This window comes from Panthera pardus, unplaced genomic scaffold (assembly GCF_024362965.1).
Source record: "Panthera pardus isolate Hobbes unplaced genomic scaffold, ASM2436296v1 HiC_scaffold_1, whole genome shotgun sequence".
Lineage (NCBI taxonomy): Eukaryota > Metazoa > Chordata > Mammalia > Carnivora > Felidae > Panthera > Panthera pardus.
The window spans coordinates 33313957-33341579 of record NW_026526654.1 but is presented as its reverse complement, the minus strand read 5'-3'; the positions used below and the strand labels follow the sequence as shown (position 1 = coordinate 33341579).

The 27623-nt window shown below is 30.6% G+C and overlaps 1 long non-coding RNA gene across 1 annotated transcript in view; it reads left to right on the top strand.

Annotated features, from left to right (window-relative positions):
- Positions 1-22834, top strand: part of LOC109264006 (uncharacterized) — a 76774-nt gene extending 53940 nt beyond the window's left edge. Inside the window, exon 3 of the long non-coding RNA XR_002078526.2 lies at positions 22790-22834. This is a non-coding gene — a long non-coding RNA (uncharacterized LOC109264006). The remainder of the gene's footprint in view (positions 1-22789) is intronic.
- Positions 22835-27623: the final 4789 nt, after the last annotated feature.

Below are 27623 nucleotides of genomic sequence, written 5' to 3'. Positions count from 1 at the left end.
AAATGTAACCATTCGTTGGTCTTCCATATATCTGTTAAATTTTTCTGTAAACTTATTTCCTATACACTCAAATATCATTAAACATATAATAGCAGAGAATTTAAATTTCTCATTCTGATCATAATTCTGGGAAGGGATTAAATAGTTTTACCCTCTGCAAAGCTCATAAATGCTAATGCACTCATTGGAACTCTTTTATGTATTTAATTTTAGCAACTATTTGAAAGTCAAAAAGCTTCCAGTATTTTAACTATCAAATAGGTTAAGACATACACATATCTATGCATATTAGGAGATAGGGAATCAATCAGTCATTATCATGCAATAATAACTTTTCCCATGTTTATCTAACATAGTACTCCCATTTATTTGGTTAAGTTGGGTTTTGTGAATTTTATGTTTTTATTGCTCTTGAAGAGTGTTTCACAGAGAAACTTTTCCATTTTGTTTGTTTGACAGGGTCAAAATTTAGACTTCCAATGCACACCTAATTGCATGTGGATCTTGCTTTAATATTGTCTTGCAAATAAATTAAAGTGACTTTTATTTCATTATAAGAAGTTCATTAATGTGACCAAATAATATATCATATATATTACTTCAGTAGTCTCAAAGACAGTTAAATTTAATATTCTTAACTAGATTGTAGTCATTGCTCACTAGAATTATGAGGCAGAATATTTAATACTTGGCTTCTCTTTTTCCATGAAGATCTGGAAATGGGCTTTAACTATAAAAGAAAAAATGATACAATTCTAATGGTCTAAAAGGTACAAATGAGCCCCAGCACTCCATCACCTATATTTTAGATTATGTATGTAAATTATGATAATTTTCTTAGCTTAACATTTACTCTATATATTTCCAGATAAATTGAAGAAAATAATGTTCAGTAATAAGTAAAGCAATGGAACATTTTTAAAAATGATTACAGACAGTGTGATTTTTCTATTTATGAATTAGAATAAGTCAAAGCAATTGCTATTTGAGTGAAACAAAATAAAGAGAGAAGTATCTTAATAAAGAAAAATGTTAGACTTACAATGGATTAAAATGAAAACAGACACAAAAATAGAAATTAAAAAGAGAGATCTGAATGATGATTGTCCTAAGCCCAAGAGTTATATCTGACTGAGCATCCTGAAATTTGATACAATTACCCTTCCAAACAGCCACCTTCTTCTTTTCCCCAAAGACAGTGCAGCTGGTAGTGGAACCAAGTTCAATTGACACTTTCGATTGCTTTTATGTCAGCTAAATCCACAATTTAATAGATTCTCTAAATTGTGAACTTTTACTTTTGATTTAATTAACATATTCTTTAACTTTAAAATACAAATAAATGTGTTTATAACTGCTGGGATAAGAGAGGCAATGCAAAATGCATTTATCATTGAATGGGTTCTTATTAGTGGTATAGAAATATTTATGTTTCTAGATTTTTTATATATATTATGGTATATCTCAAATATATATGAAATAGATTGGCATGATAAATCTTCATATGTCAATCTTTCAGCCTCAGTAATTATCAAGATACAATTTTGTTTCATCTATGTCTCTGCCTATTCACTCCCCATCCCAGATAATTTTCAAACAAATTTTAACACTATGTAATTGTACTTCAGAAGGCATTTAAAAAAAAAAATTAACATTTATTTATTACTGAGAGACAGACACAGAACATCAGAGCATGAGCATGGGAGGGGCAGAGAGAGGGGGAGACACAGAATCCTCAGCAGGCTCCAGGCTCTGAGCTGTCAGCACAGAGCCCAGTGTGGGGCTCAAACCCACGAACCGCGAGATCATGACCTGAGTCCAAGTCGGACGCTTAACCAACTGAGCCACCCAGGCGCCCCCAGAAGGCATTTTTAATGAAGGTTTTTTTCATCTATTGCCACAATAACATTAACAAACCTAAAAATTTTAACATAGAGACTTTCTTATCACTCCATATATAGTCATTGGCAAACAGACAAAGGTTATAAATTTTAATTGGTTATTATGGCTTCTCACGTATCCTTTATTTTGTATAATTTTCCTCACCCACATATTTTTCTAAATGTATGTTTATGGAAGAAATAATTTTCTTTTAATAACATAAGCAGTCTGGCTTTTGATATTTACATACCAGTGGTCATTTTGCATATTCTTTTCCTGAATTGCATGTAAATTAATAGTTTAATCCAGTGTCTAGATAAATTCAGGCTTAATATTTTGGCAATAATTTTGTTCAAAAATTATTTTGACCATTAAAGTGATCATAATGTCTGGTTGTCTCTCTTTTAGTGATATTCAAAACCACTGACAATTATTTCTTTATTCCATTAATTCATGAGGGCTTGCAAAATGTTAGCATTCTTGTTTTCGGTAATACTTTAATACTTTTATAAAGAGATTGTGTCCTAATCACATGGGTTTACACTGAGGTACAATCTATAAAGCAGGGACAGGATAATCACTTGAATTTTTTCTAATTACCTCTTTTTTATAATAATGAATTGTTTCCATATATTTCTTACAGTAACTAACAGTTTTACTTCCACAAATATTCCTATGAACTTATGAATTGAAATTTTAACATATTAAAAACCTTAATCGTATTAATTAAAATATATTAAGTTCATTAAGTGCACATAGTCTACATAATACACTAAAAATTCAATATATGCTCGTTGGTGACAATAAATATAAACACTCAAAATGTATTCTTTTTCCTCTCATATGATGATCTGAGAGTTTTGCTTTACTCCAGTTTTCAAGAGAGTGGCAAATTATTTAGGAAACTTGGACTATTGTACATTGTAGATCTTTCAGATCTAGAGTGATCTGAAAGAGTGATGCACACTATGATATCATCATGAAGAGATTTTTTTTATTTCTACTACATAACCTAATACTCTTGACTTCTAACTATTGCTACAATAAAGCATACTATACTATTGTGCAGGTTGCAGGATAAAGCAAATAAGTAATTTTGTTGGTGGTTTTTGAGAACTCGATTTTTGACTTGTTTTAAAGATGTGCAGTTAAAAGGTCAATACAAATAATAATTATGTATTTTAAAAATAAGATGGGGGCGCCTGGGTGGCGCAGTCGGTTAAGCGTCCGACTTCAGCCAGGTCACGATCTCGCGGTCCGTGAGTTCGAGCCCCGCGTCAGGCTCTGGGCTGATGGCTTGGAGCCTGGAGCCTGTTTCCGATTCTGTGTCTCCCTCTCTCTCTGCCCCTCCCCCGTTCATGCTCTGTCTCTCTCTGTCCCAAAATAAATAAAAAACGTTGAAAGAAAAATTAAAAAAAAAATAAGATGTATTATTGAATGTGATTAATAAATATAAAGTCATAATATATTTTATCTTTAAAAAAATATCCATGTTAACTAAAAAGTCCAGAATACAATAACAAGCCAGCTTGGGGACAAGATTGTAGACTCTATATGTGATTTTTTTACTAAAAGAAGTCTTGAGCAAATGTACATTTCCAGACATGGAGGAGGAAATATAAACGATTATTATTCTGTAGTATCTTAATAGCAGAAAGCAAGAATGAGATCAATGATTTTTTGAATCTTGTTAGAAGAATAGGAGTCAACTTGAGGATTCCTCCAAAGTTCCAAAAACAAAACAAAAATCTAGTCTCCAAATTGATATACATAAAATATATTTCAATTCATTTTCTTTATTTTACATTTATCCAATTTTTAACAATAAAATCAAATAAATGCCACATGAATACAGAAATTATTTTTGTTATACAGAAATGGAAGTAAAAAATAAGTGCTGGAAAACAGCAATTTAATTAAGCAGACACTTAAGCAGAAAAATAATTTTCCATGACCCATGCCATTTACATGAATAAATCATAATAGTTCCAATAAATGTTTTGGCCATGTAATAGCAAATAAGCGCAAAACCTTTAGTGAATGATATTCTAATACACATAAACATACAGGTGGATCAAAATGTAATGTTTAAGGATAAATCTATCTATCTTTAATAAATCTTCAATCCAATATCCAAAATAAGCTTCAAGCTCTAGTTAGAACATAGTACATTGTTAAGGCACACCCATGAAATTAAGGATTTCCATGAAATTAAATGCATAGGAGCTATTTCTGTCCATTTAAAATTATATCTTAAATTCAAAATATACCAGGCCATAAAGCTAACTATATAACTGGCTTCATATTCAAACCACCATCCTGTTTGTATTGTTCCTTGGCTCTCTTCAAACCAGTCCAGTTCATACTGCCTCAGAATACAAAACAAATCAATCTAACAGGATTGGATGTCAGCATTTTACCAAAATTTATTTTTAAACAAATGACTTTTAGGTATATTATACCATAATCTAGATGTCACAGTAGTAACCAATAAAGCAAATATTTTTTTTTAATTTTATCAAATCATTTAAACATTGATACTATTACCAGCAACATGATCACTGTACTTATTTTAAGTTTTTTGTTTTGTTTTCTACACTTTTACCACAAAATATAGTATCTTTAAATATGCATAGTTAATTTTTTATCTTTTAAAATGACTGAAATAACTCTTTCCAGTTATATGTGTATACCCACACATGTACACACATACACACAGATAAGAGAAAGCCTACACAATTAATTTTATTTCATAAACTGAATGGGGAGCAGTTTGTCCTTATATTTTTAGGAAAACAATAAGTACAGTCTACTTTGCAAGAACATTGTTTCAATAAGTGAAGATATCTTTAAATAGATTTGTTTCTGGTGTTAAATTTATATACTAGAAAAAAGCCAATAAGTACTACTTTTATAATAATATGTTTTGATAAAATTTTCTTATAAAAAAACACCAAATTTGTTTGTATGTCTTGCCATTGATTGAGATATTCTTTGATATTTTTCAACATTTTAAATACATTCCATGAAAAGCAACAAATATAATACTCTGATATCCCTTTCTTCTTTAATGGGCTGAGAAGTTCATTTATCAACTTCAATAATAGATACATTTATGATGAGTTCTATAAACATTCTAAATTTGTTATCCTTGGCTAGTTTGATACATGCAGTAGAAAACTAAAAAAAAAAAAAAAAAAATCCAAGCCTGATTTTGTTTTTGAATTCCACTATGGATGAATGTCAATGTGATCAAATACATAAATAAATTGTTTCATTTAATGCAGATTATGAAATGTAAAAAGCTAAACACAGTAAGCTGTTTTTATCAAGTTCCTCTGAGTTTTTGAAGCCATGCTTTTCTATTTCTGTATTCCTAGTATAAAGAATACAGAAGAAAATCTTTATTATGCCCCCTCTCTGTTTTGCCTTATGAGTATATTTCAGTATTCATATGTTAATTGTTTAAAAATTAAAATTGAATAAAATGACATCGCTATATAAAATAGATTTGCCTATTGGAAAAATATGTAAAGAAAAAAAAAGTATATCCATGCAGAAACTTCTTCCTATATTTCATTATTCTAAGAAGTTAGATAAGCTACTCAGGACTTATTTTTACATAAGAATTATTGAAACTTCCTTTTGCTGGAATAAAAATGGATAGCATCTGGGGAACATTTATGTAGTCAGAAAGGAGGTGAAATATCTTTAACATGGATAATTGAAACTCTAAAAAGAATAATATAGTTCATATTTCTCTAGAGTAAGTGATAAAGGAAAGGACATATTAGCATTCTTTGTAGAAAAGATATTTAAAGAAATAGTCCATTTATTACATTGTAATTATTTCTCCCTTGAAACAAAATTACATGTCTTTTGACATTTTATCATCATATTTTCATTATTGTGTTATTTCTTACTTATCACTTATCTTATTATGTTGCCAGTGACTTTCCATGACTGTTCTGAACTCCTTAAACTTTAAACTTTCATACTCTCTGGCTATAGGATCTTGAAACATTTTGCCCACTTCAGCTGAGAAATCTTAACTTCAGGAAAATTTTTTCTAGACTCCAACCACTCCCTATCCTTTTAGAGGTTGAACATCTTTAGTTCCTTCTATTGATTTCAGCTTAGAACTACTCACAGTGCATGATAGTCTTCTGCTTACTTTGCAGGCCTCCAGAAGTGGACCGTGAGCATGGTCTTACTCATCTCTAGATCCTTAGGATTTACATCCTTAGCTTTCATTAAATTATTGCACATGTAGCTTCTATATGTAAAATTATTTTTACAAAGATTCATAGATAATACACTACAGAATCCAAATGAGAAGCTTACTCCAATATAAAATATTAGTAAAAATACTGCAAACATAATAAGTTGTCAAACTTACAGGGCTACTAGCAATGTGGAAGGAAAACTAACAATTTTGATCTTCAGTTTCCTTCTGTCTGTAACAGTTGGCAGCACGGCAATAATAACACTCCTAAAATAAAGTAAGTCAACTTCTACATATTTAGTAATTTCAAGTTATTAAGGCTGTGAGTGTGACTACTTTAGATTCCTCATATAAGTGAGATTGTGCAGTATTTGTCTTTATGTATCTGGCCTAATTTATTCAGTATAAGATCCTTCAGGTTTATTCATGTGGTCACAAATGCAGAATTTCTTCTCTTTAAAGGTTGAGTAATATTCCTTTGTGTGTGAGTGAGTGAGTGTGTGTGTGTGTGTGTGTGTGTGTGTGTGTTGCCTTTAAACAAAAAAAAAGCATATATCAGTTGACAGACACTTAGATTGCTTCCATATCTTGGCTACTGTGACTATTGCTGTAATAGACGTGAGAGTGCAGATATCTTTTGATATACTGATATCAAGTCCTTTGGATATACCCAGAAGTGTGATTGCTAGATCATAGACTAATTTATCTTGTTTTCTAGAGGTAAGCAGGGTAGAGAAATACAAGTGTTTAAGTGAGCTACAGTGAATATTTATTTCTCTATGTTTTATGTATATATATGTGTGTTTCGGGAGATTTATTCATTTTCTAGCTATTGAATAACCACATGTAAAAAATATTAAAATATTTTGAGAAGTACAAAACATGGAGGTATGTGAAGTATACGAGTTTAGAAGTGCATCATTTTTATATTTTCATTACCTTGTCTGAAGATGGATGTTGGTTCATTGTGATTTGAATGGATCTGAATAATTGGATCACCCAATTAACTTTTGAACAGATTTGAATAATTGGATCACCCAATTTAATCATCTAAGATAAAAAGAAATGCTATTTTATGGAGAATACTGATTCCAATTCTATTTAGTATTATTTTTTTTAGTCAGAATTCCTAATTTTTCAGATTAAGGGTAAAAAAGAAAACTTATTTGATATTACCCTTAAATTGAAAGTAAGATTTAGCTTATCAAGCAAAACTTACGATATGGAAAAAATTTCACTTTTTGGAGTAAGAAGTTAACAGATGCCTATGGCTATGCCAGTTAGGTATTGTAAAGATCTGGTTACAGAGCATCACAGAATATTATTTTATTTTTATTTAATTTGGAAAGGAATTCTGTACTACAATTAAAATGTCAATTTGCATGTAAAAATATTTTTTATACTTGAAAGTTTGTAGCAATTCAGGCTACAATTTTAATTCACTGTGAAGCATATCTGGACCTGAGTGTACTTTTTAAAATTAATATCCTTCACACACACACACACACACACACACACACACACACACACACACACCCAGGATAGATTATTTGTTAATAAAATTATGTTATTTGAAATGGTTAATGTTATTATATTTTCGTAAATTTGTCTGGGAAATATATACTCATAAAAATAAACAATTAGTTATTTGACAGAATTTTTTTTAAAAACCATATTAACAGAGGTTTTTATTTATCAGAAATCTGTAGGACAAAAGTAGAAAAAGAAATGAATTAATTCCCATGGGAATGTTCGTGGAAAACAGCAGAACATTGAAAGTATGGATTCTCTGAGAAGGCAGCTTGTAACCAGAACAGGAGAAAGAAAATAAGAGAAGAGTGATGTATAAAGTGCTCTGTGGAATGAAAGAGGGAAACATGTTTGTATCAATTCTCATTGACAATTCTCATTGCATCAGTTCTCAGTGGCTATAACACTCTAAGAAGAGGAGGCTAGAGAGATACTTTATGTAAGGGAACTAGATGATGACCTATTTTCACTGTCCTTTCAACCATACTAATGAGCTCCAATAGCTGTCTAGGTTGAAGAAAGTCCACCTCAAAGGTATGACATTTAGGGTCACATTATCTTGAATATTAGGATTAACACGTTGCAATTAAATAGAATTTTATCATTCATCAGGACCGGTAGTGTCCAATATGTCAAGCAGTAGTCACTTGGTTATCAGACATTTGAAATGTAACTAGTCTGAATTGAAATGTATTCACCTGTCCAGTACATAAACAATTTTAAAGACAGTACAAAAACAAAAAAAGCATAAAAACTCTCAATAATTTTATAAACTTACATGATAAATTATAACATTTTGAGTAATAAGGTTAAATAAAATATATTTCTAAAATCAATTTCACATTTCTTTTTAGCTTTTTAATATTTTTAATATTGTTACAAATTTGATTGTATATTTCGTTTATTTATAATTCTGATGGATTATACTGATCAAGATTTTAGCCAGAAATAACTTCCCCAATGTGCTGTATATACAAATGAAAGTTTATGATGACACAAGATATTACTATTAATTCAATAACTTGTCAAACCAAAGAGATGATGAGTAGAAAAGCAATATAATTTTAAAAATTATGTTATTAAACAAATTTTTTGCATGCTTTCTCTGGATAAAACATTTTAAGTGAATGTGCAAATATATAAAATATTTTAAGATTGCAATGAAAAATTCTGAATTTTTAATTAGGCATATTTATACATTTTTGAAAATCTTACAGTAATTCATGGTACATGATACAAAAAATGTATATATGTTCATTTATTTCTCCATTAACTTATATATTTGTAATTATAGCAACATAATTGTCATTAAACATTCAGACTTATGTATGAAATAGTGATGGTAAGGACACCTGGGTGGCTCAGTCAGTTAAGCACCAAACTCTTGCTTTCACCATGCTGACAGTGCAAAGCCTGCTTAGGATTCTCTCTCTTCCTCTCTCTGCTCCTTCCCCACTGTCTCTCTCTCTCTCTCTCTCTCTCTCTCTCAACAAACAAACAAACAAACAAACACACATTAAAAAATATTAAAATACTTATGGTAATGTCTGAAAGAGTTGTTAGAAAGATTTAAAAAATATAATGTCTAGTAAATAGTATGCATTCAATTATAATAACAATAACAAAAATAATATATATTAAACATTAAAGAAAATAATTAAAATAATGATGCAGAAAAAGTCAACAGTCTTAAGCTATTAATAAAACAATTTTTAAGTTTATTTATTTTGAGAAAGACAGAGACAGCACAGGTTGGGAGGGGAAGAGAGAGAGGGAGAGTGAGAATTCCAAGCAGGCTCCGTGCTGCCAGTATAAAGCCTAACTATGGGGCTTGAACTCACGAAATCAAGATTCGGATGCTTAATTGATTGAGTCACCCAGGTTCCCCTTGATAAAATACTTTTAAACACAGTTCCCATAATGAAAGATGTGATATATCTGTCTTACTTCAGGGAAATTTCCATGTAGATTTTATTCAGGTGGGCAAATTAATTAATTCTATGTTAATCTTTTAAACAAAAATATTTTAGTGCTTTTCTCCTGCTTTATGTGTGTCTCCATACATCTTCAAAGTTCTTTGTGTCTCCACACATCTTCAAAGTTCTTTGTGTCTCCACAAATCTTCAAAGTTTGTTTAATATTAAAATGTGTCAATTGAATAATTTAAAATTTACCAGTAGATTTTCTGATATTTTTAATAAAATTCTGGTTAGACTGTGTGCATACATACTAGCATTTTTAATTTCAAATCACGATTTTCAAGAAGAGAAAGAAGGAGACATCAATTGTGACAGTCCCCAAAAGCCTTTCTTTTTATAATGCTGTGCTTCATCAGAAAGACAAAATCTTCCCAATAACTTTTCCTAGCATTCAGAGAGAAGAAAAAAATTCTTATCTGTTTTTAGATATACTGGTATACCTAAAGTATCAAGGTTATAAAGTCAAATTCGAAAAAACAGTGGTAATGGAGATACCAGCTCTTCACCTTTTAGCTAAAGATAGAAGGTGATATAAAAAGAATGAACCTATACACTACACATTAACAAATATACTTGTATGTATTGCTGCGGATTTTCAAAGGGCTATTTTAGACTTTTTTCATTTATGTTTTTAAACAGGAGAATTAGAGATTATGCAATAAGCATGTGTTCACATATAATGAAGTGAGTTCATCACATCAGGATTTTCAAGGCTAAATCCCATACTTAAGACTGTTCCACTTTAATCCATTTGAAATGTTGAATCAAAATATATAATTAAATTTGCTCATTGTGAGGGATGAATAATATATATTTTGAATGTCACTTCATAGCAGCATGAGAACAATATTTCACTTTCTGCAGTCATAACGTACTTTTATGATATCTATGTCCTGTTCCCTGACATCGTGGGAATGCTCATTTGGAGGCATGTTGACTAAAAAGCTAGCATGAATAAACACAGCCAAGCTAGACTTCAGAAAATATGTCAAAACATCTACCTGAAATTTTGGCATACAATTATTTAGTTGACATATCTAAAGGCCAAGTAAAATTTGATTAATGCATTAAAAAATAAATACAGCAAGAAAAAAACACTTGGGATTTTTTTAAAATTTAAATTATGAGAAGCAGATAATGTACCAAGCATTTTATTGGATAAGATATAAATTATAAAAGCTATTTAATTAACATTTTCTGTAATTAACACTTTCTAAGATTAGAAATAGAAATAAAAAAAGTTTACTTGTATATTTAGGAGACAAATGGCCTGAATTTCAGGAAAATGTTCATACCAATCAATAATGTGAATATAATGGGAATAAAGTAATTTTATAGTTATTTGTACATCCTGCAATGTTCATTTTTATAGTCTTAATCATATTGGAGACACACATGTAGCAGATCATATCAGGTAGGCCTTTCTGAATGCAGTAAAGATATATTAAATAGAGCAAACAATGTTGTAACTTTAAAGGTCAAAATCTAAAAACATCGTATTTATATATATATGATAATTTTTTTGTTATCAAATCCCTACTTCCTCTCTAGCTCATTTATATATAATAAAGTAGAGTCTTGCTTACATGCTAATAATTACATAACTGAATCTGAGTTTTAGGCCAAATTTGCTAATATAATTTACAATTTCATTATATATTCAGACTATTTTAATCAGCTCAGAATAGCATATCTGTCATACAGTTTAGCTAAATCATGTTTTAGCAAAATAATAAAGATAATCAGTGGATCTACCTTGTCTCATTTTAGAGTATGATACATATGTTTCAATCATGTTTGACCATAAGGAATATAATATAATTAATACATATACATGTATATCTGAATAAAATATACATTGATCTATAATAGAAAATATTTTCTTATATGTTATGTATTGCATTACATCACTACTTGTTCATTAAGCTCCCCTTACTTTATGCATGATGATACTAAAGTACACTGATATCAGAAGGTAGTAAATGACTAGCATTAATCTATAACTAATTGTATTTAGCACCTATTATGACTTAACCAGTAGTAGACTAAATAATGGGGATAGGAGAGGCAAACATGCTCCCAAATTATTAACTATCTAAAAAATACTCAATTCCCATTCAATGTAACAAAATGATTTGATATAGATGGTTGTAAGGTTTATAATCTAAGAAAGAAAGAAAATTAAATGATAATATTTTAGATCTAATCAGTGATTTTCAATAAAATAATGAAGTGAAAATATTCCATTATATAATAATAACCTTTCTCTGTTCTACCTTTAAATATCTCTTCTAATTTTTAACCTAGTTTGGACATATGGTCATTCCTTTCAGTTACACACATATAAATTCCATTCTATATATGTATATATGACTATTACTGTTCTCTATAAAAATTTTATTTCTTATTTCAAGAAGCTGTCTCTTGTTGGCTGATGACATAGATTTTGTATATTATCATCATAATATTTTTTGCTTAATCATCCAGCATATTTAGATGATACCATTCTATTTAAAATTTTACAATACTGTTACTTTGCCACACTTCATTTAAAAACTTGATTAAATCTGAACATTTAAGTTTCAAAAATAATTATTTTCACTTTTATGGGAAAACAGATAGCCAAACCTCCTCATCTAAAACAGATTTCTAAGCCATTAGGTTGCATAAATAACTATTCAGATCCCTTGTGATTAAAGAGAGCCATTAAACTGTAACTCAAAGTGAACTAGCATTTTGATATATTCTTAGTGTTGTTTTGAAGATTTAATTAATGATATAAAATGCTATGTGAATGAAAAACAAAAGCAAATATATCCTGCTCATATATTTTAGCCTTTATTTTTTTTTACTTTAAGAATATTGTCTTATTTAAAATATTTCTGAGAAGTGAAACATTATTATAGATTCAATAGCTCATGTAAACTTATAATGAATAATCTTCATATTCCAAAAAATATCTTTGTTACTGCATTCTTTAAAAAAAAGCAAACACTTGAGTTTGCCATAGTTTCATTGTTCATATAATTCCTTCTCATGGGCTTAAAGTCAAAACTGAACTGAAAGAACCATTTTGTTGAAAATTCATCCTGTAATGTAGCAACTGGAGTTACAAAAGCAAGCAATTAAGACATAGAATAATGGGTTTTTTTTATTTTTGTTTTTTAAGATGAAGAAACTTCATGGTTATTTAGTCATTTTCTCTTTTTCTATTTCTGTAAGTGGGAAATGAATGACTCTGTTACTCACTTCCTATCTCACAGGCAGTTTGTGTCACAACTATGGTTAGGATCCAGGTCTTCTGGTCTTATTCACTGCTTTGTTTCGTTATAGTTGTTGAGAAAAATTGTTTCTTCATTGTTTACCAGGAAGACCACATTCTTCCATGTTTGTCAGTATCGAACTGCTGCTATGTGGCTGAACTAAGACTAAGTTTTAAAAAAGAAATAAAATAAAATAAAGCTCTGACAGTTTTCTAGAGTTTGTTTCTATTTGAGTAGAGGAACAACACTGAACATTGACCCATTTCTATCAAGCCAAAATTCCCCTTACAACTCATTGCCAATCATCAGTCACTTTGTCAGAAATGTGCCAAAGATTCCAGTCATTCATGTAGCACTGAACCATAATACATACTGTTTAAGTCATGCATTAAATCTATCTCAGAGCTCTAACCTTAAATCCATTTTGTATTTAGCTGTCTGTGAGTGACAGGGCTAATTGGTCCACTTTCTTGTATAAGGTTACTTTGCAGTAGTCAGATGATGGATTTCTGAAATTGTTAAGCTGGGAAAGTTAGTTCTTTACTTTTGACCTTCCTTCGGGTCTTGAATGTATTCTTAAACATTCATATAAAGGGGCACAGCCTCTTTGTATGAATATCAGTATTGTAGGTGCCTCTAAAAATCTGTTATATACTACTTGAGAAATCCTGGATTAGAATACATCAGAATGACATAAAACTTTTGATTGTATATTGGGTGTCACCATAATCAGAGGGACACTGAAAATAACAGTAAAACTTATTTGACAATCTTCACAAGTGTACAAACCAGAATCTATTCTATTATGCACCTCATGCTTACTGAATTCATTCTATGTGAAGAGACGTATTATTAAAATCTGTTCCTTCCTTAGTTTTCAAATTTGTGTAGCCATTCCACTGAAAATTTAAAGACATATAAACATCTTCAGCCAACAATAATAAGAATGTAAGATTTAAAAAAAAAACTACCTTCGTTCATTCCGCTGCTATAACAACACTGCAGAAAACAGCATAGCGGTTCCTCAAAACATTAAAGAAAAATACCATATGATCCAATAATTTCACAACTGAGTATTTACACAAATAAAATGAAAACACTAACTTGAAAAATATATGTATCCCTATGTTTGTTTATTGCAGCATTATTTACAATAGCCAAGATATGAAAGCAACCTAAGAGTCCATCAAGAGATGAATGGATAAGGAAAGTGTATACACACACACACACACACACACACACACGCCTGTGTGCACAGACACACACACACACACACACACACACACACACACACACACAGGAATATTATACAGCCATACAAAGGATGAGATCTTGCCATTTGCAACAACATGGATGGTCCTAGAAGGTATTATTTATGTGGGGAGAGGCAAAAAATAGGTGGAGGGGAGTGGGAGATGTAGGCTTACAGTTATGGTATGAATAAATCATGGGAATAAAAGGCACAGCATAGGAAATATAGTCAATGATTTTGTAATTTTGTTGTATGGTGATTGATTATATCTATACTTGTGGTGAGAATAGCATAATATATAGAGACATTGGATCACTATATCATATACCTGATACTAATGTAAAATTATGTGTCACCTATACTCAAATTTCCCAATCTACCAAACCTAATTGAATGGGGCAAAATCTTTATTTAACCATTTATGCATGCTACTGAAGATGCCTGTCCATCAATAAATAACTTCTTTTTTTTTAAGAATATGGTTATCTATGAAGGATTAGTTATTAATTACTTTCCCATTAGTAACTTCATTTAGCCATTTCTTGGGCTTCCCCTTTTTAGTGAATGTTCACAAAATACATTGATAGGTTTCCCAGTTGGCCATATTTAGTATCTAAATGTTTATCCTTCCTAAATTATACTCTTAACCCCAGAGTAAACCAACTAATATTCTTATTATTGTGATTCTAAATTCTGGTTCAGACATCTTGCTTATATCTGTGTTGGTTAAGTCCCTGGCTGTCATTTCTTCCTGTTCTTTCTTTTGGGGTGAATTCCTTCATTTTTTTCATTTTGAAGAAAGAAAAGGAATTAATAAGGTAAAAAATTTAAAATTAAAAAATTAAAAACAACACAAAAAATCAAATAAAGGATGCTAGATCCTAGGGGTTTTCTGGTCTGGTTGTTGAAAGGAGATTGATAGAGTAGAGAAAAAAAGGAAAAATAAGAAAAGAAAAAAAGAAAGAAAATGTTTGAAAATTTGAAAAAATGAATATAATGAAATAGAATATAATGAAATTATGGGAGTAAAAAATAGAATTTGAAAAATTTACAAAAAAGTAAAAGATATAGAATCTCCATCCAATCTCCGTCCTCTCTCTGCAAGCAAAAACAGCTCCCTGCCCTCCGTGGCTTTCTCCCCCATCCCACATAACTGCTGAGTTCTCTGGTTCAGGTTATACAGATTGTTGTGTTAATCCTCAAAGCAGTTTTCTAGGTGTGCAGGATGATTTAGCGTTGATCTAGCTGTATTTCAGGGACTAGAGATGCAAAAAAAACCAAACAAACAAAAAAACTTCCATGCTCCTTGCCATCTTGGCCCCTAAATTCTAAATTGTTATAATTCTAATGCAAATTTCATTTTGTGTGTGTATGCGTGTGTGTTCTGTGTTCTGGAGGACTCAATAAAATTACAGTATAGCAAAAAAACAAAACAAAGGTAAATATTTTTAAATAAAAGTAAGAAAGAATTAACATTACTAAAGGTTATTTCAGGTTACAAAACTATAGTAGTTATAACACTTTGTACTCATACTTGACGTGGTCTTCTGTTTAAATGCTATTGTATCTAGGAGTATTACATTGATGATCTTGTATAAAAGGGAAATCCCTCCTACTCTCTACCTTACTTTGTTTTATTTTACCTCACGATTTTAATTACTGATTGTTGTTACATATCTTGTGTAGGTGTTTTATTCTCAGTATCTTTTGAAGAGAATATACACTTTATGATAACAGAATTTTTTTCATTCTTCCATCATGTGGGTCTGCAAGAACACCTGGCCTGATAAATATGTGATGGTGGAATGTCTTATACATATGGTAAATAAATAAACAAATAAAGGAATCCTGGAATAATAGGGAAGCAGAGATTATTTACACAGTAGTAATGATATGCTTTTTCAAAGGTATGAATAAATTCTTGCAAAACAGTTTTGCAAAATAAAGTCCAATTTAAGTATGTGATACAATGAAAATGACAACAAAGCAATCAAATTGTTTCATAGTTTACCTATGCAAATTGGAGAAATTTCAAAACCTAAAATAAATAAAATGAAATAAATTATTAACGAAAAGCCCATAAAGTACAATTCATTGTCATTTATAATTCTTTAATCTAAAGGATAAATTTATTTAGATTACGTTTCCATCCTAATAGATGCTGAATATTGGCTATCTGAATAATATGTGTTTATCTATCTAGAATTATACCTGCCAAATATAGTCTTCTTTTAGTAATAATCAAATGATAATAATAACACCAATAGTAATGATAATAGTTTTCTTTTAAATAGGGTTATTTATAAAGTATTTAACAACACTGGGATTTTCATTTTGCTGTCAAGAAACTGATAATCAAAAAAGTTACTTGGTAACTTAGGACTCCATGGTTACTTGGAAGCAAATACGGACTGGTAATCCACTGGTCACAATGAAGAAGTAATCTTTTGAAGAGCTAGAACATTTATCATATGTACTATTAACGGATATTACATCATCCCACACAGTCATCACCACATTTGGAAACATGCTTTTTTATTACTTATGTCCAATTAAGTGAATACAAATTAAGCACAGCCTATGAGTAATTGAAAAGATTCGAGTCCTTGAGAGAGTAAACACACACATGCAGGCACATACATTGTTAGTTTCTCTTATTCTTTTTAGTCATGTTCTGTCCAGATCTTTGCCTGGATCTTCAGCCTGGTAGTTTTTTCCTAGAGTCAGGTAATCCCTTGAGGAAAAAAGCCACTGCAGAATGTCAACTCATCCTCTGTAGTGCTACTTTCTCCAGAATTTTGTCCCATTAAATTCAGGTTGCTTCAGTGGTTCTCTGATGACATATAACAGTATATATATATATATATATATATATATATATATACACACTGTATATATATATATATATACTGTATATATATATATACACTGTGTATATATATATATATATATATATACTGTTATATATATATATACACTGTGTATATATATATATATATATACTGTTATATATATATATACACTGTGTATATATATATATATATATATGGGGTGAACTTGAAATTCCAATGTGAAAGTCTCATTGATTGCAGGGGAATTACAGTGATGGACTTTGTCTTCATAAGGCAATGTAGTGAGGAGTTTAAGGTTTAAATATATTGAGGTTGGTGAAGTTTAAGGCAAATATAAACATTACCAATCAGTTTGGTACATTGAAACTTAAAGTTTTCTAAGCTCTTCAAGCATTTTCTTTTAAAAGGCACATTTATAAAACTGAGAGCATCCTATCTTTTTATGCTCCTGAATATGTGTTTCAACTTATTTTTAGCAAAGACAACATGGCCATACAGTTTCTATAAATGAACAATTTAATATCAATTATACAAAATGTTGTGAAATAAATACTTTTCAAAAATTATTTATGGCATCTCTATCTAAATTTAAAGGCACTTCACATATCTTTTGCATGACCATACTAATACATCAACAGTATTAGAAACTAAATTACTTAATGGAAATCATAGTAAAGTTCCTATTTAATACCAACAATAAGAATTATGGGTTGCTTTGCTATGCATTTGAAAGTAAACTAAAGTTAAAAAATAATATTTTCAGAAAAAAATGTCCTATTGTTTTGAAAGCCCAAGACATCTTCTGGTTGTCTATTTATGTCTTGTTGAAATGATTTTTATGTTATGAAGAAAATACATTTGTGTTACCAAATATATTAATTAAAATTAAGAAACTATTGAAACATTATTCTTCATCCTTCCTTCTCTTTAATGACAAAAGGGGACTAGAACATTAAACAAACATCTGACTCAAAATGTTTAGTGATATTCCTCATCTCTTTCTCTTTCTCTCTGCCACTCGACAATGAAACAAAATTTTATAAGAAAGACAGATACTTAACGGTTGCTTTTACTAATGATATTCTATGAAAAATTCCCCTAAGAGTACTTTTAAAAACTTAGTATAGATGATTTCTGAATATCACGATGCATTTTTATAAATAGCATTTAGAAGACAATGTTTTTGTTTAGTGTAAATTGAGTTACATCCTGATGTATAACTTTAAATGTGTGTATTGTAATTGAGAACAGTAGGACCAATACACTGTTCAATAGTATAGAACTTATTTTGTATTGAGAAACACATTTTTGGCTGACATAGTCTGTGAAATGGATACATGCATACTTATCTTAATCCCACTGGAGGTAAAAGAGTGCTACTTTTTTGGATAGAACTTTTAAAATATATACATTAACTAGTAGGTACGAGACCCTAAAAGGTACACATGGGAGAAGATGTAGCAAAAACAAAACAAACAACCCAGACATCACCTTGATGTGCTCAACCTCAAATTTCTGGGTTGTTTTAAATACTTGAACAATCCTAAAATGTATAGAGAACACCTGAGGTCCTCATTTTCCAGATCTGTGACATCAACAGTATTAGAAACTAAATTACTCAATGGAAACCATGGTAAAGTTCCTATTTAAAGCAACAATAAGAATTTATGGGTTGCTTCGCTATGCATTTGAAAGTAAACTAAAATTAAAAAATAACATCTTCAGAAAAAAATGTCCTATTGTTTTGAAAGTCCAAGACATTTTCTGGTTGTCTAAATATGTCTTGTTGAAATGATTTTTATATTATGAAGAAAATATATATAAAGAGCATAAAGTTGTTGTTCATTATTACCTGGGGTAATTAGGTATTCATATATATTTCCAGGAAAGCTGTATGTTAAATATCAATTCTTACTAGAAAAAAAGCAAAGATTCATAATGGTGTGAAAATTAGGGAAGTTAATTTAAGAATAAATTTCATAAAGATAAGACTACATTCAATTATTATAAGTTAGATCTGTTCAAAATATTTCCTTAAATGTAGATAAATACTATATACACAACTTTAGAAAAAAAACTATATATATATATATATACATATATATATGTTGTGCTTTAGTGTGTATTTCACTAGTCTAGACATTAAAATGTAGCAGAGAAAGTTGCAGAGAAAGAACAGACATCTTTGAGGAACAATAGTAAATAGCAAATAATCCATTTATTTCTGATTTCACTTTTGCATATATTGTATAGTAATCTTAATAAATGTTCATAAAAATGTAATGGGCTAGCTGATTTTTGTACCCATGAAACTATATAACACATATATATAGTGATGTATCTTCATGGTAAATTATGTTTTTCATATCTGTAAGCTGTTATGTATCATAAGTCAAGATAGGTCACTCATTAAGATACGCTGTGAATCAATTTGTTTTTTGTTTTTTGTTTTTTGTTTGGCATTTAGGGTCAATGGGCTCATTTTAAGTTTAGGAAGGTTACATGACAGTGTCTTCTAGGATGAACAATAGTAGTCAATCCAAAATTTAAAAAGTGGATATACAAATTCTGTATCAATAATGTTTAGGGATTAAAGATTAAGAAAATGAAATAAATTCACACACACACACACACACACACACACACACACACACACACACTAAATTACCTGAGACCAAAACAACCCTCAGACCGTTTCATAGATATAAGAAATCACTGAGAAGCGAAATTTTAAAAGAACTATTTTTTCTGATGTCTTCAGTACTAAATAGTTGTACGCAATGATAAAATATGTTAAACATTATATTTGGAATGCTAACTTCTAATTGAATTAAGAAATAGAGATATTTCAAAGATTAAGGAGGTATAGTATATTATGGTATAAAATGAGAACACATTTTCATATAGACATCCATTAAGTGGTTACCACTGGTATCATTTTCTGAGTTAAGTTTTTATAAGTGAGTTTTTAAAATTATGAATCATGAAGTAAATATTTGGTATGTGTAGACACTACAGAAAATGATGTTTAATTTTTAAAACTAAATTTCAAAGAAAATTATTTTCCATGCAATAATTTTTTGCCATGTAATACTTTTACCCATAGCTCTATAATCTGGCAGTCTTCATAATTGACAGGAAATGATGAGGGATGCTTTAAAAATTATGAAAGTATTGGTGATTTTTAAAGTCCTCTATTGAATCTGATGTGCAATCAAAATTGCAAAATAGTGTCCCCAACGCTGTGAAACATTGGGAACATTCAGGTATTCATAATGCTATTATTCTGAGCAAAATACCCTTATAGAAAAAAAACCTAGCATACTTTTTCTCTATTCAAGAGGCATTCTCCCTCTACCTTAGAAAAAGGCATAAGCCTTCATCACCCTGATGAAACTATCACTGATCCAATCTCGTTTTATATTTCATATCTTCTACCTTTGATATAATCATAACAGAGAAATAGTTTAGCAATTCTTCTAAAATTATATATTATCTATGCCAGTGTCCACTAGTATAAACAAATGATGTTAGTATGTAGCCTCAGATTAACCTTACTGTATTCTTCTTATGTATTATTAAAATCAATATATATTATTATTCAATGGGATAAAATAGAGATATTTCCTTTGAAAATTATTAAAATAAGGACAGCAGACAGCTCTTTGTCTGTGTATTTGTTTTAAATGAAAGTCTTCATGTAGACTCAAATAACTCTAGATAATTTGAATAACTTTAATAAAGTTTTTTTCACTTGCAGAGTACTCTTAAAATTTCTATTAGATTTATTTAACATATATTTATTCAGGGATTTAAATGGTTTTTCTGTCCAAATATTTTCTCTCCAGCTATATGTATGTTATTTTTTTTCCTTGAGGATAGGAGGTTTCGTTAAAAATTGAGAAAAAAAAAACCTTTTTACCCCCCACGAGCAAATTTTACTAACCTGTTAATAGCTTGTATTCATTGTATAGGGGTGTGTGTGTGTGTGTGTGTGTGTGTGTGCGTGCATGTGTGTTAGGACATTCTAAAGATTTGTTTTTTGGAGCATAAATATAACCATTCAGAGAAGAAACTCATGGACTATGATAGATAGTAGAGATCGATAGAGCTGTACATGTAGATGTAGATGCAGCCATAGATGTCTGCATAGGTATTTTAAATGGGAGGCACCAAAAAAGAGGAAAAGCCTCTGGGTGATTTTATTCTAGAAATATTTTTGTTGCTTAGTTTCTTCATTCTTTAAAACCTAGCTATTTTGCATGCGTAAGGGAAATATTCCAATGTTACAACTATGAGGTAAGAAATAATTTCCCTTAACAATCTTTGGCATTAAAAATGTATATGTAGAATATTATATAGAAAAAATGTTCTCAAAACATTCAACTCAAAAAAATAACCATTAAGCCTAACATAAGACTTACAGTCTAAGCTACAAAATGCTGCCAAATATAAGGATTTCATAGTAGCACACTTTATTTATTTATTTTTTGCCATTGGGCATGACTTTAAATGGAATTAACATGCACCACCCCATATATTTAGTAACAGTTGGTTTAAACATATACAAAAGACTTTTAAATTAATTTGAAATATATCAAAGGAGGATAATTATCTCTACCACCCCAAAACATAAGAAAATACTAATTTTTTTCCTACATCTTCCAACTTCATATAAAATATGCTTCTCTGGAATGCGGGCAGTGATTGGTGAGCTGTTCTCACTCGATAGAAGATTCAAATACCTTCTTTTACTTCAAGGAGGAAAAAATAAAGTTAATAGAATAGGAAGCTTGACACTGAAACTGAGAGACAGGGATCTCTAAAGTTGAGAAATTTGGGTGACATAATGTCTCTATGCATTAACTTCATAATAATCCAGCCAACATAATGGTAGTTATAGCAGAATGTATGGTTCCACAAAGGAAAAAGGTATGCTAGAAAATGAAACTTCTAAGAGGAATAATTTTATTTTCTATTTTAAATTATGAAGATAGATCATCAAACTAGTTCTAGGTATACATTCAAGCTACTATGTACTGCATTAATTAAAAATGATATTCTCATATAACCCATAATCTCAAGTGAATTTAATCCATCACAAAACTCTTTTCATATCCACACACAAACACATAAAAGGTACATATACACAAACACACATCTCTGCTAAAATCCAATCCATCAGGTGACTATTCATATCTACATAGGAACATACACATAAGCACAAATAGAAACAAAATTCTAAGGAATATGGCATATTATTGGGAGATGGAAAAATCTCATATTTGGGAGTACAAACAATAATTTATTTATTAGCAAATAATGTGTCAATACTAGTTTCTAAAGTGTTTAAAAATATTATTTGAGCCCGCCTTGGCAGCACATATACTAAAAATATTATTTGGAAGTATGCCATCATATTCTAAGTTTAAGGTCCTAAAAATTAATATAAGGTTAAATAAAGATCTAATTTAGTAAAATATACCTTATGATCATTGACTTAAAAAAAAGTATAAAGTTAATTCTTTTTTCAAAAAACGTACTTATGCATGTAAAACACAACTTTAAAAAGTAATAAATTAATATTACATCTATCTGGATAAATTTGTTTGGTGACTTTAATCTTAAGTTTGCTCATCAGAAGTTTGTTATTACATAGAAAATACTATGTTACATTTTTTTGAGGGAAAATCATGCCGGCTTTTAATTATAATTAATCAAATATGACTCAAATTATGAAAAATCTAAATATTGCTATAATTATTATTTAGGTGCAGTATTTGACAAACCTTTTCTTTTCCTTACAGCCTAAAGCACTGTTCGGATGACATCATAACTGTGTCTAACAAAGGGTAAGTTTATTATTATGAACATATTTATGTCAATACCTATGCATGTTTGTTAGTATGGTATTTTTTCCTTTGTCAGCTATTACAGGAATGTTAATAGAACATGTGTGTGCACCACTAATAAGTATACAGATTTGTATACAAAATGCTAGCTTCAAGCACTTTTAGTTTTCTGTTAATTTTAGAATTGTCTGCAATATTAAGTTGAAATACATTTAGTAAATCAGTTATCACTATATTGTCAATTTCATATCCTTTCAATTTCATCATTTGCTTAGAATAAATGACTCTTTATCTAAGAGCCATAAGAAACATATTTCTCTCTTAAATAGTATGACAGTACTAATTTTTATATTATTTTATTTATCTAAATTCAGTTATTAATATTATAAAATATCAGTATATGTTATAAATACCATCTACCTACACTTTTTAGGTTAACTCAATTTTATCTATAAATGGGATGGGGAAATGTATTGTTGCAATCACTCTTCTTGTAACCACCATATTTGATTCAAGGAAAAAAACGTAACCCTCTTTCTTTCAGGAAAAAAAAAAGACCTATGAAGTAGTGCTTTTCTGCTTAACTATTGTCTTTACCATGGTTTATCAACTTCAGCATTATTGACATTTGTTGTGAGGGTTGTTCTGTTCATTGATGGACTGGCAGTATCCCTGGCCTCTATCCACTAGATAAAGTCAAACCCCCAGTCATGATAATCAGAAATGTCTTCAGACATTTTGTCTACTCCCTGGGGGGGCACATTCACCCCTTTAGCTTGGTAACCTCCTTAATGTTTTAAAGTGAAGATAAGAATCAGACAACTGTTCCCAGGCTATACTCCACCTTTAGTTATTTGTTAAAATGACACAATTTTATTTTACATTTGTGCAGAATCTGGAAATATATGGCAGTTGGATAATTGCATTACAGTATGCAATTATGCATACTAAAGTCTGTTGTTTTGAGTCTTCTACACTTTCATGTTATATCAGTTACACACAGATTTTTTTTTCTCCTGAATTGTGACTAAGTTTTGGTTAATTTTGCTTGGTAACTCACAGTAGTTGATGCTCCCAAATGCATGAGGCATTTTCTTGGTTAAAGTGTCAAATCCCTTTGGAGTTTTTAAGTCTATTTTGAGAGAGAGTGAGCATGTGCAAGTGGTGGAGAGGGGCAGAAGGAGGGAGAGAAAGAATCCTAGGCAGACTTAATGCTCAGAGGGGAGCCCAAAGCGGGGTTGAACTGGAATCATGACCTGAGTGGAAATTAGGAGTCAGATGCTCACCCACCCTGGAGTCCCAAGATGTTATTAAGCATTATCATAATGCATTATTCTCAAATTCTTTTTAAAGTTATTAAGCAGATTTAAATGGTGACCATGATTATTATAATTTGATTGAGAGTAAGGATACCTGGTAAATATATCACCTATACTTTTAAGAATCCTGTTCATCCGGGAGTGTCTGGGTGGCTCAGTCAGTTGAGCGTCCGACTTTGGCTCAGGTCATGATCTCGCAGTCTGTGAGTTCGAGCCCCGCATCAGGCTCTGTGCTGACAGCTCAGAGCCTGGAGCTTGCTTCAGATTCTGTGTTTCCCTCTCTCTCTGCCCCTCCCCTGCTCATGCTCTGTCTCTCTGTCAAAAATAAAATTAACATTAAAAAATAAAAAAAAAAGAATCCTGTTATTCCAGATAATGGAATATCGAGGTAGTTGATAAATAGCACACAGGTTAGCCATTCCTGATGAAAGCCTTTGATTACTTCCAGATTCAGACTTCTAATTCTGAGGAACTGATACATTTTATCCACTATCGCTGACTCTTCTAGTCCAAGAAGTTTACATTTATAATAGTTTCTTGAACGAGTCAGTATAAAAATTCTCTCTCTCATATGTATATATGTACACACATATATATATGCATACACATATATATACGTTTACACACATACATTATATATACAAATATCAGTATGTGAATATAAGTATATATTTATATACATATATATGAACATATATAGGAAAATAGTAAATTGATAATTAGTGATACAGTAATTATAAAGTGTCCACTAGAAATGATCCAAGTGCCTAAACACAAACAACTTTGAGGTCCTAGATCTCAATACTGTAGAACTTCCTTTTGCATCTTAACTTAATGCCTAGAATTCTACCAAGAGATTTTAACCTGAGAAGAGGAATCTTATCAGAATTTTAGCATTGGAATATAACATGTAAATAAAATACTTAAATTTAATATTTATGAAGCATAGTCATGTTATCCCCATTTGTTAAATTTCTCAGAGAATATTGTATTTGCATGGGAGAATCAGATCATAAATCTTATCTATTTTATGTAATGAATATTCCTCAGACTACCTCACCATTGAAGGTGAAATATTACATTGAAAGTAATATCCCTAAATTAATAACTCTGATCAGTTCAGTGAAAGATTATGATTCATGCTGTTTAAAGTCATATACAGAACATATGTTTTAACATAGACAATATATGCATGTATACATCCCTAAAGTTAAATCATATTACAGATATAGAGCATTACAAGTTTTACCAAAATGTCTTTATATGGTACTTGTGTGTATATATAAAGAAAGATTTCATGTGTTTTAGATTAAATTATATGATTTGAATAGTGAATTACCTCCTCACTGAAGTTACTTTTTTTCTTTCTTCTTAGCCTCTAGAAGCTATTTATCAAACTTTAGGATTTTGAATCAAAGAAATTCTTAAATATTGACATAGAGAGGCATAATTAAACTCTTAAACCTTATCGTACATTAGATTTTGTGTAATGAACTAGAACTAGAATATCAACCTAGGAATACCCGATAGCACAAGAATATAGAAGATTCCAATGTGGACAAAAGGGAGTGGTTATGAGGGCAGGAAGATCAAGACCACAGCCTGGGAGGGCACCACTGGCCAAGATACAAGTGGGAGACTGGTGACTATATGTAGCATGAAAGTACCACATACCTTTGATTCTGTTAATTCAGCAGACATTCATGAATAGAATCTTAGAGGTTAGAAAATTTAATTCTTATTCAAGAATGTCATTCCAATTACCTCTGCCACAGAAGCAAATACCAAATGTAAAAACAGTACTAGCTAACTCATCAAAACTCATTCCTTCAATTGAAATTGGGGCACATTTTTTTAATTATAAAAAACACATTCTGTGGTTCTGTGGTTCACATTCTACTCAGCAGATATTTGAAACTTAGTTGGAATATATTTTTCATGTAGCAAGAAACCAAACCAATGATAAACAACCAAAATTCAGCGCAGAAAATTTTTGTTTATGCAACATCAATAACATTGGCTTTATAGTTAGTGCTTTACAGAAACATTGCTGCTGACACAATACAACAATTAAATTTAGTGGTAAAACCTTTAGTTTCTAATTAAATTCTCATCAAGATGTATACTTCTGAAATATCCATTCCTTTTTATAGAAATAAAAATATTTGCAAACAGTGATCATGCTGTTAAAGAAATAGTGTCAGGAAGATTGCACATTTCTGTCAAGTGGAAAGAAGATAATATATATTGGAAAGCATTTAAGAAGTAGATTATTCTCAGGGTGCCTAGGTGACTCAGTCAGTTGAATATCCAACTCTTGATTTTGGCTCAGGTCATGATCTCATGGTTGTGAGATATAGCCTCTTCCCTCCCCCCCACCACCCAGCGGGCTGCTTAGGATTCTCTCTCCCTTCCCTTCTGCTCTCAAGCATGCACTCTCTTTCTGTCTCTCTAAATAAATAAATAAACAAATAATAAAAAATATATTTTTCAGACCTTAAATGTATTGTGTGCTCCAAGTACTGTACCTATTGGGCTAGTGGATGCATTGATCTTACCTCATTAAAAAGACATTTATGGAGGGAGGGGGAAGGTAAATGAACTAAATGATTATGGAGGTGTCAAGGGGAAAGCATTCAGTAGAAACACCTGTTCAGATGTCTGCATATGGGACTTTGTTTGGCATATGTAAGGGACAGCAGTGAGTTCAATATGACTGGAGTGGAGTGTGGAAAAGAAAATGTGAGGCCAAGTAGGAAATGTCATGAAACGATTGATGGAGAATCTGTTTCCGCAGGGCCATGTAACTCATTCACTAAAGGCTTTGAGATTCATTCTGAGCAAGAAGTGAAACTATTGCAAGCAGGTGTTCAACAGAGACATGATGTGACTAAAATCTTTTACCAGAATCACTTGGTCAGAAGGACACAAGGACATTTGTTTAGTCTCTTAAGACAGTACCCATAGAGAGGCTATTAAAATGTAAAGGAGGATGTGATCATATTCTACGGGGAGAGATGGTTGGGTCTGAGACAAGGGTGGTGACTGGGAGTGGTGATATGTGCTATCATGGCAAAGCTAATATCATTTGCTGAAAGACCATACATGGAGTTGAGAAAGGAGGGGAAAAAAAGAAAGAAAAAGGAGCACTGGAATCTATAAGGATTTATTGCTGAGTAAATGAAAAAATAAAATTGGCATTTACTGAAATGAGACAGACTTCAGGACAAATAGATATGGAGTTAAGAACTTCATTTTTCATGTGCAAATTTGCAATTACTATCAGATACACAAGTAGAAAAGTCAAATTTGTATAAGATATTTGGAACTCAAGGTCAGGAGAGAACTACATAAAATATAAATCCAGGAATTAGCATTTAGAAAGTGAGTAAATTGTCAGACTATGTGAGATGCCTGAGAGAGTGACAATAGATAATACAAAATAATCATGTGAAAGGATTGACATTCCC